Below are 16525 nucleotides of genomic sequence, written 5' to 3'. Positions count from 1 at the left end.
AATTAATTAATTAATTTACTTATTTAAATTTATTTATGTATTTATTTTTGGCTGAGTTGGGTCTTCGTTGCTGCACATCGGCTTTGTCTAGCTGTTTGTCTTTGGCGAGCGCGGGCTACTCTTCATTGCAGTGTGCCGGCTTCTCATTGTGGTGGCTTCCCTTGTTGTGGCGCATGGGCTCTACGCATGTGGGCTTCAGTAGTTGTGGCACGTGGGCTCAGTAGTTGTGGCTCTCGGGCTCTAGAGCACAGGCTCAGTAGTTGTGGCACACGGGTTTACTTTCTCCGCAGCATGTAGGATCTTTCCGGACTAGGGCTCGAACCCGTGTCCCCTGCCTTGGCAGGTGGATTCTTAACCACTGCTCCACCAGGGAAGTCCCTAAGTCAGAATTTGAACCCAGTCCTCTCCAGTTTCAAGGTCTTGTCAGTTTTTCATTCTCACATGCTACCTGTGGTTCAGAAATCTGTTGAATCACATTTCTACAAATTCCATTGAAATTGTGATAGGAAGCATTGTTCCTAGTATTTATTCCTCATTTATGAGCTTTCTACCCGAGAATCTTTTTGTTTCAGGGATGGTGGGAGGTCAGTTAGTGAATCCTTTCCTTGCCGTGCTTTCTGGTTTTCGTTTATAATTTCTAGTTCAGTCTTTCTGCTTAAGAACATCCCCTGATTTAAAAGACCTTCAGAGATACACCTGAAAGTAACACAACATTGTAAGTTAATTATACTTCAATAAAGTAAAAATTAAAAAAAATATATATATATATGTAAAAGACCTTCAGAGAGATAATAATTTCAAAACCTAAACTCTCCCCAGGGATAAAAGAGGAAACATCTCTGCAAGTGTGACCTATTTACAAGCATCACAGGCTCCCACTCTGTCTGGGGAGGTGACAGTATTTTGAATCATAAGGAAATGGAAAGATCTGAATTTAAAAGACTCTAGGATACATTGTCTCAAGAGTTTGGAAATACAAGAGTCATTGGCATATAATACCATTAGAAACATGGACAAGATGAAATAATCATAACTGTGATGAAGATGAAGATGGTGATGGTGATACCAGCCATATTGAGCGCTGCTTGGAGCAGGCACTATGCAAATTGCTTTACATGTGTGCTAGGTAATATTTTGAGATATTAACTTTTCTTTCTCTTTTCCCCCATCCTAATCAGGCAGTTAGTTCTTTTCCTCAGAGGAGGTATCAACACAGATAATAAAAGTGGCCTAGAAGTTTCTCTGTCTTTTGCTTACCTTGAGTCTTTAGAAGAACTTGGAGAGTTTATGAAGGTAAAAGGGAGAAGTAGATTTGTAAGAATAGCTAGAACAGTGGTTCTCAAACTTCTTGATTTCAGGACCTCTTTATGTTCTTAAATATTATTGAAAACCAAAAAGTGCTTTTGTTTACATGTTACTTTCAGATAATTTGTGGATATTCTTTTAGGGTATGTTAAAGAGAAAACCACAGGCCCCAAATGGTGTCACTTATGCTGAAGCGTATGATACCAAACCTAGACTAAATACCTGATGTAATAGTAGTTTTGACCTTACCCAGGAATGTAATCTTAATCTGCCAGTCTGGAATTTTCTAGTCAGCACCAGTGAGGTAATCAGTCACATGGGTCCTCTCTATATCACCCCTCCTCCCCTGAGAAAGGAAGAACAGGTAATCTGCATGGTAGACCCTCATCCTTCCCCTAGAAGAAGGTGACCTGGCCTGAAACAATCCTTTCTTTTCCTTTGTTAATAGCTTCCTTGTCCCACCCTCCTTCTGCCTTTAAAAACCTTACATTTTGTTCAACCCATCAGAGTGCCCTTCTGCTTTCTAGGTGGGATGCCCTCCAATTCATGAATTGTTGAGTAAAGCCAATTAGATCTTCAAATTTACACAGCTGAATTTTTTTTTTCAAACAGGTACTATACTAAAACTCAACAAGTGGTACTTTATAGTCTGGTTGCAGTGTGGAATCTGAAACCACATAAATGAACTTTTTGTCTATCGTTACATTAAAATCCATTCATCTGTGTTGAACTTAGAATGGATCCTCTACCCTTGCATGAATTTGCTGGCCATTCAGAAAAATATTGGCTCACTGAGTGAGTTATGCAGATCTTCCAAATGTTAACATCTTTCACTATATAATATTAAAAGGTGACATTGGTTGTCACCATTGATCTCATCAGAAAAGTTAACACATCAGGAAGCTGTACAGGTTTTCCAAAAAGCTATATTTTATCATTGGCAACAAATGTCACTTGCTTATTTCTTTATTTTTAACTAGCAGGCTCACTTTGTTCCTTTGGTAGAAAATACCAGCCTAAAGCCCAGGGACAAATAAGATGGCTGTCTGTTAGTAGTTCTTTTAATTAAAAAGAAAAAAGGCGGCTAGTTTAGCTCACAGCTCAATTCCTCTAGTGCTTTGTGGCAGAAGTGCAATGTAGCAGGACATTCTGTGTATTTCCCATTTCACCACACAGTCATATTAAAAACATGTGTATACAAGGGTCAAGATTTAATAAAAACAATACTTTTTACTGCTTCATCAAGGGCATTCTTAAGTGAAACTGTTTTGTTCTTTACTGCAAGTGTGTGGTAGAAGAGAATACAACTGTTACTATAGTTTGGTACTGCTGGGGAGGAGAAACTTTTCCTGTACCCTTTTAGATTCTGTGCTTGAGAGTCTTCAGAGTAAACTGACAAACAACAAGTTAGCAAAAGAAAAGACAGATTTTTATTCAAGTAAGGATACGCTGGAGTTCACAGAAAATGTGACTCAAAGAGGTGGAATTTGGATGGAATTAGAATTTGGGACATATATAACACCTTACTAAGGGAAAGAGAGAGAAACGCGCTTAAACGAAAACAGTTGACTTCTTAATAAGGGTCTGGGGAGAAAGGGCACTGAGGGGAAAACAAATGATCTTTTGGAAAGCTGAATGGGCTCTTAGGAGAAAGTCTGTGTAGGGGTGGGTGTGGCGACTTATCATCTACAGGGATAATAGTTGCTCCAAGGCAAGGGATTTATGACAATTGAGTTCTTTTCTTTTTTTTTTAAATAAATTTATTTATTTATTTGTTTTTATTTTTGGCCGTGTTGGGTCTTCGTTGCTGCGCACGGGCTTTTCTCTAGTTGCAGCAAGCAGGGGCTACTCTTTGTTGCGGTGCGTGGGCTTGTCATTGCGGTGACTTCTCTTGTTACGGAGCACAGGCTCTAGGTGCTTGGGCTTCAGTACTTGTGGCATGCGGGCTCAGTAGTTGTGGCTCGGGGGCTTAATTACTCTGCGGCATGTGGGATCTTCCCGGCCAGGGCTCGAACCCATGTCTCCTGCATTGTCAGGCAGATTCTTAACCACTGCGCCGCCAGGGAAGTCCCAATTCATCAGTATTTTAAATGATAAACTTTGTGTTCGTGCAAGAAAATTCAACAGTAAAGAATGGTATGACGTGATTTCCTGGTCCCAGTCCTTACTCGCCATTAATAGTTTCTTATATATCCTTCTGGAAAATGTCCATGCTTATAAAACCAAATACATGCACACACACATACATGCTTCAACAAATAAAACAACTTGTATACAAATAAATATATATGATCTATTAATAAAATCATAAATAAGAGCATAATATGCATTCTATTCTGCAACTTTTTTTAACAATTGTTTGTTGGGCATTTTCACACAACAGTACAATTGATTCGCTACATTTAAAATATTAGTTTCACATTATTGCAATATTTATATTAGTATGCTTTAATCATAGCCTTAGCAACGGACATTTATGTTGCTCATATATATTTTTAAAAATAGGTATTACTTAAAAAAAATAGGTATCACTTAATTGGCCTCCCATATGTTGCACCAATTTACACTCCTACCAATGGCATATGTGCGTGCCTGTTTCTCAGCACCCCCACTGTCACTGAGGATTATCAAAACTTTAAAAAATAGATTTAAAAATTTATCTAAGTCTGTCTTTTGCAGTAGAAATGTATATGCATTGGAAATGCATGAAGTCAGCACATTTACCTGAGTAGACAAATTGTAGAGTCCCACATCAGTGTAAGAGTAAGGTAGTGGGGGGTCATTAATTTGTTTCTCTAGTTTATTTTCCTAAGATTTGGGACTTAGAAAGCATTTTCTCATGCTCCAAATGGTGAGTGGGTTCACAGGCTCCAAATGGTGAGTGGGTTCACAGGCTAGATGGGGATGTTATACTATAGAAGTTACTAGGCCTCTAATTCCAGCTTCCAGGGTACTTGTAGTTAATATCCCCAAAATGTAAGGCTGTGCTGGTAGTTTGAGACTCTAATCACTGTTTAACCATGTTTTTTTAAATTTTGTTTTGTTTGAAATACATTCAGACATCCAATTTGGGAGGTCAGAAACACACTTCCCCTCTATTGTAGTTATATGGCGTGTACCCACCACCTCACCTCTCCTACCTTCCTCATACTGGGAGACAAGTCTTCCCCAGAGTTTTGGATCTCGGCAGGCGGACATGCCATCTTACACACTACCCTCGACTGAACGTGAAACAACCTGAGAAACACAGACTATTCAATGGGAGAAGGGAGAAGAGGAGTGAAGGAGGTAGATAAAAATCCCCCTTGGCTATGGAGAAAAGGCTGAGGGTTTCAGTTCCCTTGTTTGAGGCAAAGATGGCACAGAGCCCCAGGAATAGGCTTAAAATAGTGATCCTGGCAGGGCATACAAGACTTCTGAGATTGATCAGAAAAGCTTCCAGCTTATGAGATCTCCAGTGTCTTTTTTCAGCCAGCAACTGGAATAGCAGGGTAAGTCATCTTTCTAATTTCTTGATATACTTCTTATCAACAAATAGTTTTTTCAGACTTCTTGGGTGAGAAAGCAGAGTTCTCTCCTACGCTGAGGGGAAGGAACCTGTTTCCTGGAAATAGCTCTGCCATATTTCACCAGAAATACCTCATAGCCTCATTGGTTGTATTTCTTAAGGCTCTGATGAAGTTCTATGTTCTCAGAAAGAGGGGACAAGTAAATACAAGTCCACTTCAACGTTCTGAATTCCTGGGTGCAGAAAGTATAGTATGTATACTCTCATCTCCATACGCATCACAGTATTTGTTTCTGGCACTGAGAAACAGCATTCAGTGAGCCCAGAAACACTTGGGTTTTGTACAACTTTTTTTTTTTTTTTAACGAATCCTTATCTTAAAATGTCTATCAACTTTCTTTAACTTTTTAATTTTTTATTGTCTCTTTTAATCTTTTAAAAATCGAGGAATAATTGACTATCAACTAGTTTTTTCTAATAAATTAATTTTATTTATTTATTTTTGGCTGCATTGGGTCTTTGTAGCTGCGTGGTCTTTCTCTAGTTGCGGCAAGTGGGGGCTACTCTTTGTTGCCGTGCGTGGTCTTCTCATTGCGGTGGCTTCTCTTGTTGAAGAGCATGTGCTCTAGGCGCGCAGGCTTCAGTAGTTGTGTCCCACAGGCTCTAGAGCGCACACTCAGTAGTTGTGGCACACGGGCTTAGTTGCTCCATGGCATGTGGGATCTTCCCGAACCAGGGATAGAACCTGTGTCCCCTACATTGGCAGACAGATTCTTAACCACTGCCACCAGGGAAGCCCTCAACTAGTTTTTAAAATTTAAAATCACAACTTCTGGTAGCAGGTTTAAAGAAACTAATTAAAGCTAAGTATTAAAGAAATTCAGATGGCCATCAAATATTTGCCCTCCAGAAAGAATGCCAGCCCTAACTGATTTCATTAATGAGTTCTACCAAATCTTCAAAGCATACTTAATATCTATCTCATGCAAACTGTTCTAGAAAATAGAAAAGTTCAGAAATGGCCAGTTCATTTTGAAGGCCAAAGTCTTTTTTTCATTTGTTCATTCATTTATTTATATTCAGTTTTTTAAAATTGAGGTATAATTGACATATAACATTGTATAGTTTTATGTAATAGGTGTTGTACACCTGTTAGTTTCAGGTGTAGAACATAGTGATTTGATATTTGTATATATTGTGGAATGATCACCACAATAATTCTAGCTAATAACTGTCACCATATATAGTTGCAAAAAAATATTTTTTTTCTTGTGATAGGGACTTTTCCAGAGGCCAAAAGTCTTGATTCAAAAACTAGATAATGGACTTCTCCGGTGACGCAGTGGTTAAGAATCTGCCTACCAATGCAGGGGACACAGGTTCTACCCCTGGTCCGGGAAGATTCCACATGCCTTGGAGCAACTAAGCCTGTGCACCACAACTACTGAGTCTGAGCTCTAGAGCCGCGTGTCATAACTACTGAAGCCCGCGCACCTAGAGCCCGTGCTCTGCACCAAGAGAAGCCACCGCAGTGAGAAGACCACGCATCGCAATGAAGAGTAGCCCCTGCTCTCCACAACTAGAGAAAGCCCACACGCAGCAACAAAGACCCAATGCAGCCAAAAATAAATAAAAAATAAATAAATTTATTTAAAAATAAGGACAATACATGAAAAGAAAATTATTGACCCCAAACACTTATGAATGTAAGTGCAAAGAAAAAAAAAATCTAAATAAAGTATTAGCTAAACAAATCCAAAAAAAGTATTTAAAAAATCATACATCAAAATCTAGTAGTTTATTCTAGTAAAGCCATACTGGTTCAAAAGTGGAAAATCTACTGGTGTAATTTACTACATTAAGAACCTAAAGTAGAAAAATCATTATCTAAATTGAGAAGAAAACACTGGATAAGTCTTAGTGCCTATTTATGATTTTTTTAAAAAGCAAGAACTCTGAGACTTCCCTGGTGGCTCAGTGGTTAAGAATCTACCTGCCAATGCAGGGGACACGGGTGTGAGCCCTGATCCGGGCAGATCCCACATGCCGCAGAGCAACTCAGCCCGTGCGCCACAACTATGGAGCCCGCGTGCCACAACTACTGAAGCCTGTGCGCCTAGAGCCCATGCTCCGCAACAAGAGAAGCCCCCCCAATGAGAAGCCCTGCGCACCGCAATGAAGAGTAGTCCCCGTTCGCTGCAACTAGAGAAAGCCTGCAGGCAGCAATGAAGACTCAACGCAGTGAAAACAAATTAATTAATTTAAAAAAAAAGCAAGAACTCTTAGCAGAGTTGGAGTATAGAGCTTTCTTAATTTGATAAAGATTTTATACCAATTTCAGACACGTCTTAAAGATTGAAAACAAATCCTTGTTAATTTACCACAGTGCTTGTAGGGGAGGAAAAATAATTTTTCCTCTACCCTTCTGAGTTCTTAGCTGAGACCCCTGAAATAAAAGGCAGATTAACAAAACAGAAGAAAAACAGAAGTTTATCAACACGTATACCTCATGGATACATGGAAGATACCCAGGGAAAAATAAGTAATCACTGAGGTGTCTTAGAATTCAGGATTAAATACCAGTTTAATAGGGAAAGCGGATGGGAGATGTAGGCATCTTAGGGATGAGTAAATGATTTTTAGGAAAAGTGAATGGGCCTTTAGAAAAATAAATGTGAGTGACAGTTTGTCTGGGTGTGGTTTCAATTTCTAGTCTCCTCTTCTGTGATAAGAGTCAATCTTCCCTGGTTGATTAAATTCGCGGGGTGGGGATTTATGACAACCGGGTTTCTTTTTGGAGAATCTGTCTTTAGGCAGATAAAGAGAGTTCAATGAAAGCCTCCCCCTGCATTTGCTGCTTTTCAAATGCTAACAGCTCAAAATAACCAATGTACCAAAATGGCACATTTCGGAGTGGCATGTTCTGAACTCCTACAGTCATATTTTGGGGTGGCATTATTCTCCTACCCATCATGCTATAAGGAAGAGAAAAGTTGTATTGGTTTATTTTATCAGTTTTCACATACAGGTTCTGTGAAGATGATTTGTAGAGTGTTGAAAACATAAAAACAGAAAAAATTGTTGTGGACTTTTGTCATATTTTTTGGTTGTCCAGTTTCCAACTCTTCTTCCTTTATGGGAGAAATCCTTTATTGTTTATAATCATGTACATGAGATGCAATGCTCTGCTTCCCACAGTGGAACCTTATGTGGGAACATCTTCCTTTTTCTTGAACTGTAGCCCTTCTGCAGCCAGCGTGAGATATGATCTTGGCTTAGCCAGTGAGATGCTCCTGCCTGGACCCTACTCTAGCCAGATGGCCTATGATGGTTCGATTGTGCTAGCTGTGGCAGTGATCAATGGGGGCAATGTCCAGCAGCTTCCTACTGCTTGGTCTTCCAGAGCTGTCTTGACTCCTGCATGTCTTCTCAGTTTGGTGTTCCTTTCCCATTGACTCATTGAACCCATGAGAGCCTTCAGTAAATCCTCATTTTTCTTTTCATTTAAAGTTTTATGTATATGCAACTAAGAACCTTGACTGAAACACCTTTCTTTCTGTCACCTAGAAGCAATTCAGTTAATGTTTTATTCTATTTCTTTCCATATTTTTGCTTTGCATTTTTTATATAATTACGATCAAGCTCTCTACTTTTTTTTTTTTTTTAAGAACAATAAACACCTTTATTACATGGACTAAGATAGGAAGGAGGAGGACTCATTTGCCTTTCTGGGCCTTGATTTTCCTTAGATAGAGCTCCAGCTCCTTGCCCTCCAGCACATAGCCATCTGCTTGGCCACACTGGCCTGGTCTAAAAGTGATGCATGCAAGAAGCTTGTCCTGCTGGAACTGCTCCTCTAGAAGACTGCTGATTTGAGCATTCTTTTTCCTTTCATCATATTTCTTCTGAATTTTCTTTGTTTTTTGTTTAAAATTTCTTAGACATACTAATGGCCAACAAACACATGAAAAGAGGGCTTCCCTGGTGGCGCAGTGGGTGAGAGTCCGCCTGCCGATGCAGGGGACACGGGTTCGTGCCCCGGTCCAGGAAGATCCCACATGCCGTGGAGCGGCTGGGCCCGTGAGCCATGGCCGCTGAGCCTGCGCGTCCACAGCCTGTGCTCCACAACGGGAGAGGCCACAACAGTGAGAGCCCCGCATACTGCAAAAAAAAAAAAAAAAAAAAAAACACACATGAAAAGATGCTCAGCATCACTAATTGTTAAAGAAATGCAAATCAAAACTACAGTGAGGTATCCCTTCACACCCATCAGAATCGCACCGTTAAAAAATCCCCAGACAATAAATGCTGGAGAGGGTGTGGAGAAAAGGAACGCTCTTGTACTGCTGGTGAGAATGTAAATTGATACAGCCACTGTGGAGAACAGTATGGAGGTTCCTTAAAAATCTAAAAATAGAACTACCATATGACCCAGCAATCCCACTACTGGGCATATACCCAGAGAAAACAGTAATTCAAAAAATGCACACACCTCAATGTTCATAGCAGCACTGTTTACAATAGCCAGGTCATGGAAGCAACCTAAATGTCCATCAGCAGTGGAATGGATAAAGAAGATGTGGTACATATATACAATGGAATATTACTCAGCCATAAAAAGGAATGAAATTGGGTCATTTGTAGAGATGTGGATGAATCTAGAGACTGTCATACAGAGTGAAGTAAGTCAGAAAGAGAAAAACAAATATCATATATTAATGCGTATATGTGGAACCTAGAAAAATGGTACAGGTGAACTGGTTTGCAGGGCAGAAATTGAGACACAGATGTAGAGAACAAACGTATGGACACCAAGCAGGGGAAGCGGCGGGTGGGGGGTGGTGGTGTGATGAATTGGGAGATTGGGATTGACATATATACACTAATATGTATAAAATGGGTAAGTAATAAGAACCTGCTGTATAAAAAAATAAAATAAAATTCAAAAAGAAAAAAAAAAAAAAGAAATTCCTTCCCAGGTAGGATTTAAAGAAGTTAAAAGCTCTCCTCATCTCCATAGATGAGAGGTTAACAAACCCAAAGGCCAGGGGACAGGGCAGGCGGCCCAGTCTTGCCAATTATGAGAACTTTGGCCACCTGCCAGGATGGACAAAGCAAACCAGCACATATCTTTTAATTTCCTCACAGTCTATTAAGTAACATATAATAGATACTCTTCAACTGAAAGAATTTAAAGTCACATGCCTAGAGCCGCCTTATTTAGCCAGTCTCTCGCATGTTGACCTCTTATCACCAAAAATATCTCCTGTAGCTATTCATGCTATTAGATCCCTTTACTGCTGTTGTGGGTATGTGTAAACAGGAATTCTCATTTGAGTCATGATTAGTCTCCAGATAATTAACTCATGAACTTGTGGCTAAAAGTTTCCTTTGTTAATAGCCTTAGATTCTACTAAAGTAGAGCTAACAGAAAGGGGAGAGAAGTAAATTTGGTTGGGGGAAATACTACTATTTGGCACATACTTCTTAAACCAGTTTAACTTCATTTTACTGTATTTTTGATTGGCCAAGGGTGGGTAAGAGACTTTACATAACTGCTCTCTTAATTTGTTGAGTTAGAGAAGTTCCTTGATTTGTTTCTAAGTTCCTTAAATAGCCTGTATTAATCTAGCTCTTTTGACTTTCTCCATGTAGGTTCATCCTATCACCACTCAATAAGTATTTGGGGCTTGTGTTTTGGATCCAGCTGTTTAAGAAGAATGACTGAGAAGGAAATTAGGCCATAATTCTAGAAGGTGAGATTGAAATAGGTGTTAATCTTAAACATAAAGACAAAATGAAATGAGGCACACAGAAAAATGAGCAAGGTGATTATGAAGTTTGCTTTTAAATTAAATATAAATCTACAGCAAGCTGCATCTCTTTTCAGAGTCAACTCAGGGTCAGCCTCTGTAGTCCTTTGCAGTGTGGTAAATCCACTCAAGACCTAGAGTTCAGCTGTCTTCCCTATCGATTCAAGTTAAGCTAAGATCCTTTTTTTGTTGCTGTTTTTTTTTTTTTTTTTTGGCCGTGCCACCTGGCATGCGGATTCTTAGTTCCCCGACCAGGGATCAAACCCGTGCCCCCTGCAGTGGAAGTACAGAGTCTTAACCACTGAAACACCAGGGAAGACCCTAGGATCCTTTTCTTGAAACTCATGAAAATAGGACAACAGATTCAGTTGTCGACATTAGCAGTGGCAGTCACTCGCTCTGTTGCTGTTGGGTTTTTTTGGTTTGTTTGTTTTTTGTGTTAAAAAAATGTTTTTTAAGCTTTTATTAGAAAGTTGATTTCATATGCTCTCCTGCTGGAGTAAGTCTATATCTGAGGATGCTAAAAGCCTTGCTGCCAAGCCAGTTTTGAATGTAGTTTAAACTGGGAAAGGAACCTTCATTGGGATGGTGGCCAAGAAGCTAGTCAGTTGTAGATATAGCTTAAAAGGTCATTGGCTCACTTGCAAAAATGCTGGCAGCCTCAACATTTGCTACAAATTCCTCTCATTAATCCGTTGTTTTTGAATTTCTTTCCCACTGAGAAACCTAAGAATGTCTCTTGCCTGAGTGTACCATTCTCAGCTGATCTGCTTCCCTGAGATGTTAGGAATGATGGCCTGCAGCATCCCCCGTGAGTCACAGCTCAGGAGGCAGGAAGCCTTACAAGTTCTTTGCATATAGCCACTACCCTGTCTCTCTGTGACTCAGTCCACACTCTCAAAAGGTCATAGACAACATGCCTTGAGAAGCACCTGAGGCTTTGACCCAGAACTGTCAGAACCAGAAAGGGTCTCAGATAGCCTGTCCAAGAGGGGAACTAACCATCCTGGCTCACCTGGTACTGAGTTTCCTGGGACACAGAACTTTCAGTGCTGAGCCTGGGAATTCTAGACAAATAGGGATAGTTGGTCACACTATGCTCAACTATTTAGCAGAGAAGAAACTGAGGCCAGGAGGCTGACCTGCCCACACTAACAAAATTAGAATCCAGATCCATTGGTGCTAAGAGTTCAGTGCTCTTTCTATACTGGTACTTCCTTATATGCGCATAGTGCGTTGCACACTATAGGTACTTAAGATTCTACTGTGGTGGTTTTATGAGTTCAAGGGAAGTGCTTTTCACAGATATGATCATTTCTAATTAGCAGTGATCTCACTCAAGGTCATCATTAGTCAATGGTCTCTACTTCTGGACTCTGAACAGAATAGAGTTAATGAAGGGGAGGGAAATGTAATGAACAATAATAGAAGTGGTTAAGAAAACAGAAGGATTGGGCTTCCCTGGTGGTGCAGTGGTTAAGAATCCGCCTGCCAATGCAGCCCTGGTCCAGGAAGATCCCACATGCCGCAGGGCAGCTAAACCCGTGCGCCACAACTACTGAGCCTGCGCTCTACAGCCTGAGAGGCACAACTACTGAAGCCCGCGTGCCTAGAGCCCGTGCTCTACAACAAAGAGAAGCCACCGCAACGAGAAGCCCGTGTACCACAATGAAGAGCAGCCCCCGCTCGCTGCAACTAGAGAAAGCCCATGTGCAGCAACAAAGACCCAACGCAGCCAAAAATAAATAAATGAAAGAAAGAAAGAAAACAGGATTGTGCAAAGATGGAGAGACCTATGTGTACAGGTTGGCTGAGCAACACTGCAGCAGGGGACACGTAGAAATACAATATGGGGTATAAACACCAAAGAGAAGGGTACATTATTTCCCTGTCCTCAAAGAGTATGGTGATGACTATGTAATGAAAATTATATCACTGATGTTCATGGTTATATGTTTTCCAAGGACTTCGAAAGAACCTAACTCCCAGCAGTATTTGTCCTTCTAGGTCTGAGATCTGCCCTGTTTTTCTTACCAGTTTTCTCCCCTGGATACTGAGTTTTCAATAAAGTAGCATAAATTACTAGGGATCATTAGTCTGTTATACCTAGATCTTTATGATCTCTTATCTAAACACTGCTGTATCCCATTCAATGCTATAGTCTTCTCACCTGCAAGAGGAACTGGTGGTATCTGTATGAGGGAACAGAAAAAGCATTAGGAATGTGACTGGCTGATGATTAAGTCTAGAGAAATGACTGTTGGAAACAAGGGTCCAGGAACATTATTTATTGTGGCCATCTTCAGCAATTCATTTTGTGGGGTAGTGCTAGGCACTTGAATTCTTTTATCTGGGATGGAACTCAAGGAAGTGGCACATGGAAAGGGAGCAGCATAGACAAAATGGAAGTGACTAAGGTGTTTTGACACCCATTAAGATGGGTGTTAACTCTCAAAATGGAAGCCAGATAACTACTTTTCTATTCCACCACACCTTTTCCTGCTGGTGACCAGAGACAGAGTTACCTTTTCTTCTGACTAATCCCTAAAAACACGGGTGAACAGAGGCATAGCTGACCTACTTTGTAAATACTTATTGTAGTGTTAATCAGCAAATTTACTGCAGGCAGAGGTCAAGTGACCTCACAGCCATTCTGCTTTAGGCTGAAAGCCACAGTGGGAGCTGACCTTAGTTAGGGTAGTGCTGCTCCAAAAATGGACTTGTGACCACCCATCAGAAGCAAGATGCAAAACAAGCGTTGTTTAAAAATGCAAATTATTGGGCCATACCCCAGACATTCTGAATCTGTTTTTCTTTTAAAATAAACTTTACAATTTAGAATAGTTTTTATTTTTTAATTTTTTTTAAATTTACTTATTTTATTTTTGGCTGCCTTGGGTCTTTGTTGCTGCATGTGGGTTTTCTCTAGTTGCAGCGAGCGGGGGCTGCTTTTCGTTGCGGTGTACAGGCTTCTCATTGAAGTGGCTTCTCTTGTTGCAGAGCCCGGGCTCTAGGCACGCGGGCTTCAGTAGTTTTGGCGCGTGGGCTCAGTAGTTGTGGCTAACGGGCTCTAGAGCACAGGCTTAGTAGTTGTGGCGCACGGGCATAGCTGCCCCGCGGCATGTGGGATGTTCCCGGACCAGGGTTTGAACCCGTGTCCCCAGCATTGGTGGGTGGATTGGGGAAGCCCTAGAATAGTTTTAGATTTACAGAAAAGTTGTGAAGGTAGTACAGAGTTGCCATATACCTAAACACTCGGTTTTGCCTGTTATTAACATATTACGTTAATATGGTACCTTTCAACTAGTGAACCAATATTGATGCTTTATTATTAACTAAAGTTCATACTGTATTCAGACAGCCTTAGTTTTTACCTAACATCCCATTTCTGTTGCAGGATCCCATCCAGAATATGATACATTTTTGTCTCCTTAGGCCCTCCTTGGTTGTGATAGTTTTTCAGACTTTCCTTGTTTTTGATGACCTTGATGGTTTTGGATGGGGTCTTCGTTGCAGTGCGGAGGCTTCTCATTGCCGTGGCTTCTCTTGTTGCGGAGCACGGGCTCTAGGTGCGCGGGCTCAGTAGTTGTGGTGCACGGGCTTCTCATTGCAGTGGCTTCTCTTGTCGCAGAGCATGGGCTCTAGGCATGTGGGCTTCAGTAGTTGTGGCACGTGGGCTCAGTAGTTGTGGCACACAGGCTTAGTTGCTCTGCGGCATGTGGGATCTTCCTGGACCAGGACTCGAACCTGTGTCTCCTGCACTGGCAGGCGGATTCTTAACCACCGCACCACCAGGGAAGTCCTCCCCCTTTTTTTGAAAGGAAATTACTATGTGCAACCCTTTGAGGGGTGGGGAGTTAGGTTTCACATAAAATTATTTGGAATTCTTCTACATGGGAGATTTGTCTATTTTCCACCATTTATTTATTCAATAATTTATATTAGGATAGACTCATGGACATTTATTTTATACTTTTATATGTCCCCATTGTTGAATTTTTTTATTTTTAATTTTGTTATTAAAACCACTGCCCCACCAGGGAAGCCCACTAACTCCTTTTTTAAAACTTCAGATATAAATCGGTGTGAGTTCTCTAGGGCTGCCATTACAAAGTACCACAATCTCGTTTTAAACAGCAGAAACTTATTCTCTCATAGTTCTGAAAGCTAAAACCCCAAATCAAGGTGTTGACAGGTCATGTTCCCTCCAAAGCCTCTAGGGGAGGGTCTTGCTCCCCCAGCTTCTGGTAGGCCACGGCATTTCTGGGCTGTGGCAGCATAATTTCAGTCTCTGCCGCCATCTTCACATGTCTGTCTTCCCTCTGTGTCTGTGTGTCTCCTTGTCTTCCAATGGCATTCTCCTCTTCTTACAAGGACACTAGTCAAATTGGATTAAGGTCCCACCCTACTCCAATGTGACTTCACTGTAACTATTTACATTTGTAATGACCCTATTTTCAAATAAGGTCACATTCTGAGGTACTAGGGCTTAAGACATCTATTTGGGAGACATAATTCAACCCATAACAAATTCCCATACCACAGAATTCATCCTTTTAAAGTGTTCTTTTCTGTGGTTTTTACTATATTCACATGGTTATGCAACCAACACCACTATCTAATTCCAGAACCTTTTCCACATTCCAAAAAGAAACCCCATACCCATTAGCAGTCACCTTCCCCTCCAGTCTTCCTCAGCTCCTGACAACCAGTAACTTACTTTGTTTATATGGATTTGCCTATTCATAAATATTTCATATCAATGGACATTTCATAAAATGGAACCATATAACAAGAGGCATTTTATGTCTAGCTTATTTCACTTAGCATACTGTCTTTAAGGTTAATCTCCATTGTATCATGTATCAGTAGTTCATCCCTTTTATGGCTGAATAATATTCCATTGAATGGATATACCAATTTTGTTTATATATTCATGAGTTGATGGACACTTGGGTTGTTCCCACTTTTTGGCTGTTATCAATAATTCTGCTGTGAATATTCATGTACAGGTTTTTGCATGACTTTTTAATTCTTTCATACCTAGGAGTGGAATTGCTGGATCATATTGTTAATTATGTTTAATTTTTTGAGAAACTGTCAAACTGTTTCCAAAGCAACTGCACTAAATTCTCAGCAGCAGTATAAGAAAGTTCTAATTTCTACACGTCCTCCTCAACACTTGTTATTGTCTTTTTGATCACAGCCATCCTAGTGATCAAGTGAGGTGGTATCTCATTGTGGTTTTGCATTTCCCTCATGAATGAGGATACTGAGCATCTTTTCATGTGTGTATTAGCCATTTGTATGTCTTCTTTGGAGAAATGTCTGTTTTAACTCTGCCCATTTTAAAATTGAGTTGTCTTTTCATTGTTGAGTTTTGAGAGTTCTTTACATATGCTGGATATTCTCTCTCTCTCTCTCTCTATATATATATTTAGCTATGATTTGCAAATTTTTTTCTCCCATTCTGTGGGTTGTCTTTTCACTTTCTTATAATGTTGTTGTTTTAATATTTATTTATTTATTTTGGCTGCATCGGGTTTTAGTTGCGGCATGCAGGATCTTCACTGCAGCATACAGATTTCTTAGTTGTGGCATGCATGCGGGATCTAGTTCCCCGACCAGGGATCGAACCCAGGCCCCCTGCATTGGGAACGCAGAGTCTTACCCACTGGACCATCAGGGAAGTCCCGTCTTTTCACTTTCTTGATGGTGTCCTTTGAAGCACAAAAGTTCTTAATTTTGATGAAGTCCAATTTATCTTTGGACTTCAAAGATAAAGCCACTTGTGCTTTAGGTGTCATATGTAAGATAAATGGTTTAGGCATATGTTTGCCCAGAGACAGACAGTAGGTGATTTCTGGAAGTTCCAGTACTATGTTAAGCATATAAATCA

This window comes from Delphinus delphis, chromosome 2 (genome assembly GCF_949987515.2).
Source record: "Delphinus delphis chromosome 2, mDelDel1.2, whole genome shotgun sequence".
NCBI lineage: Eukaryota > Metazoa > Chordata > Mammalia > Artiodactyla > Delphinidae > Delphinus > Delphinus delphis.
This window is presented reverse-complemented; position numbering follows the sequence as displayed.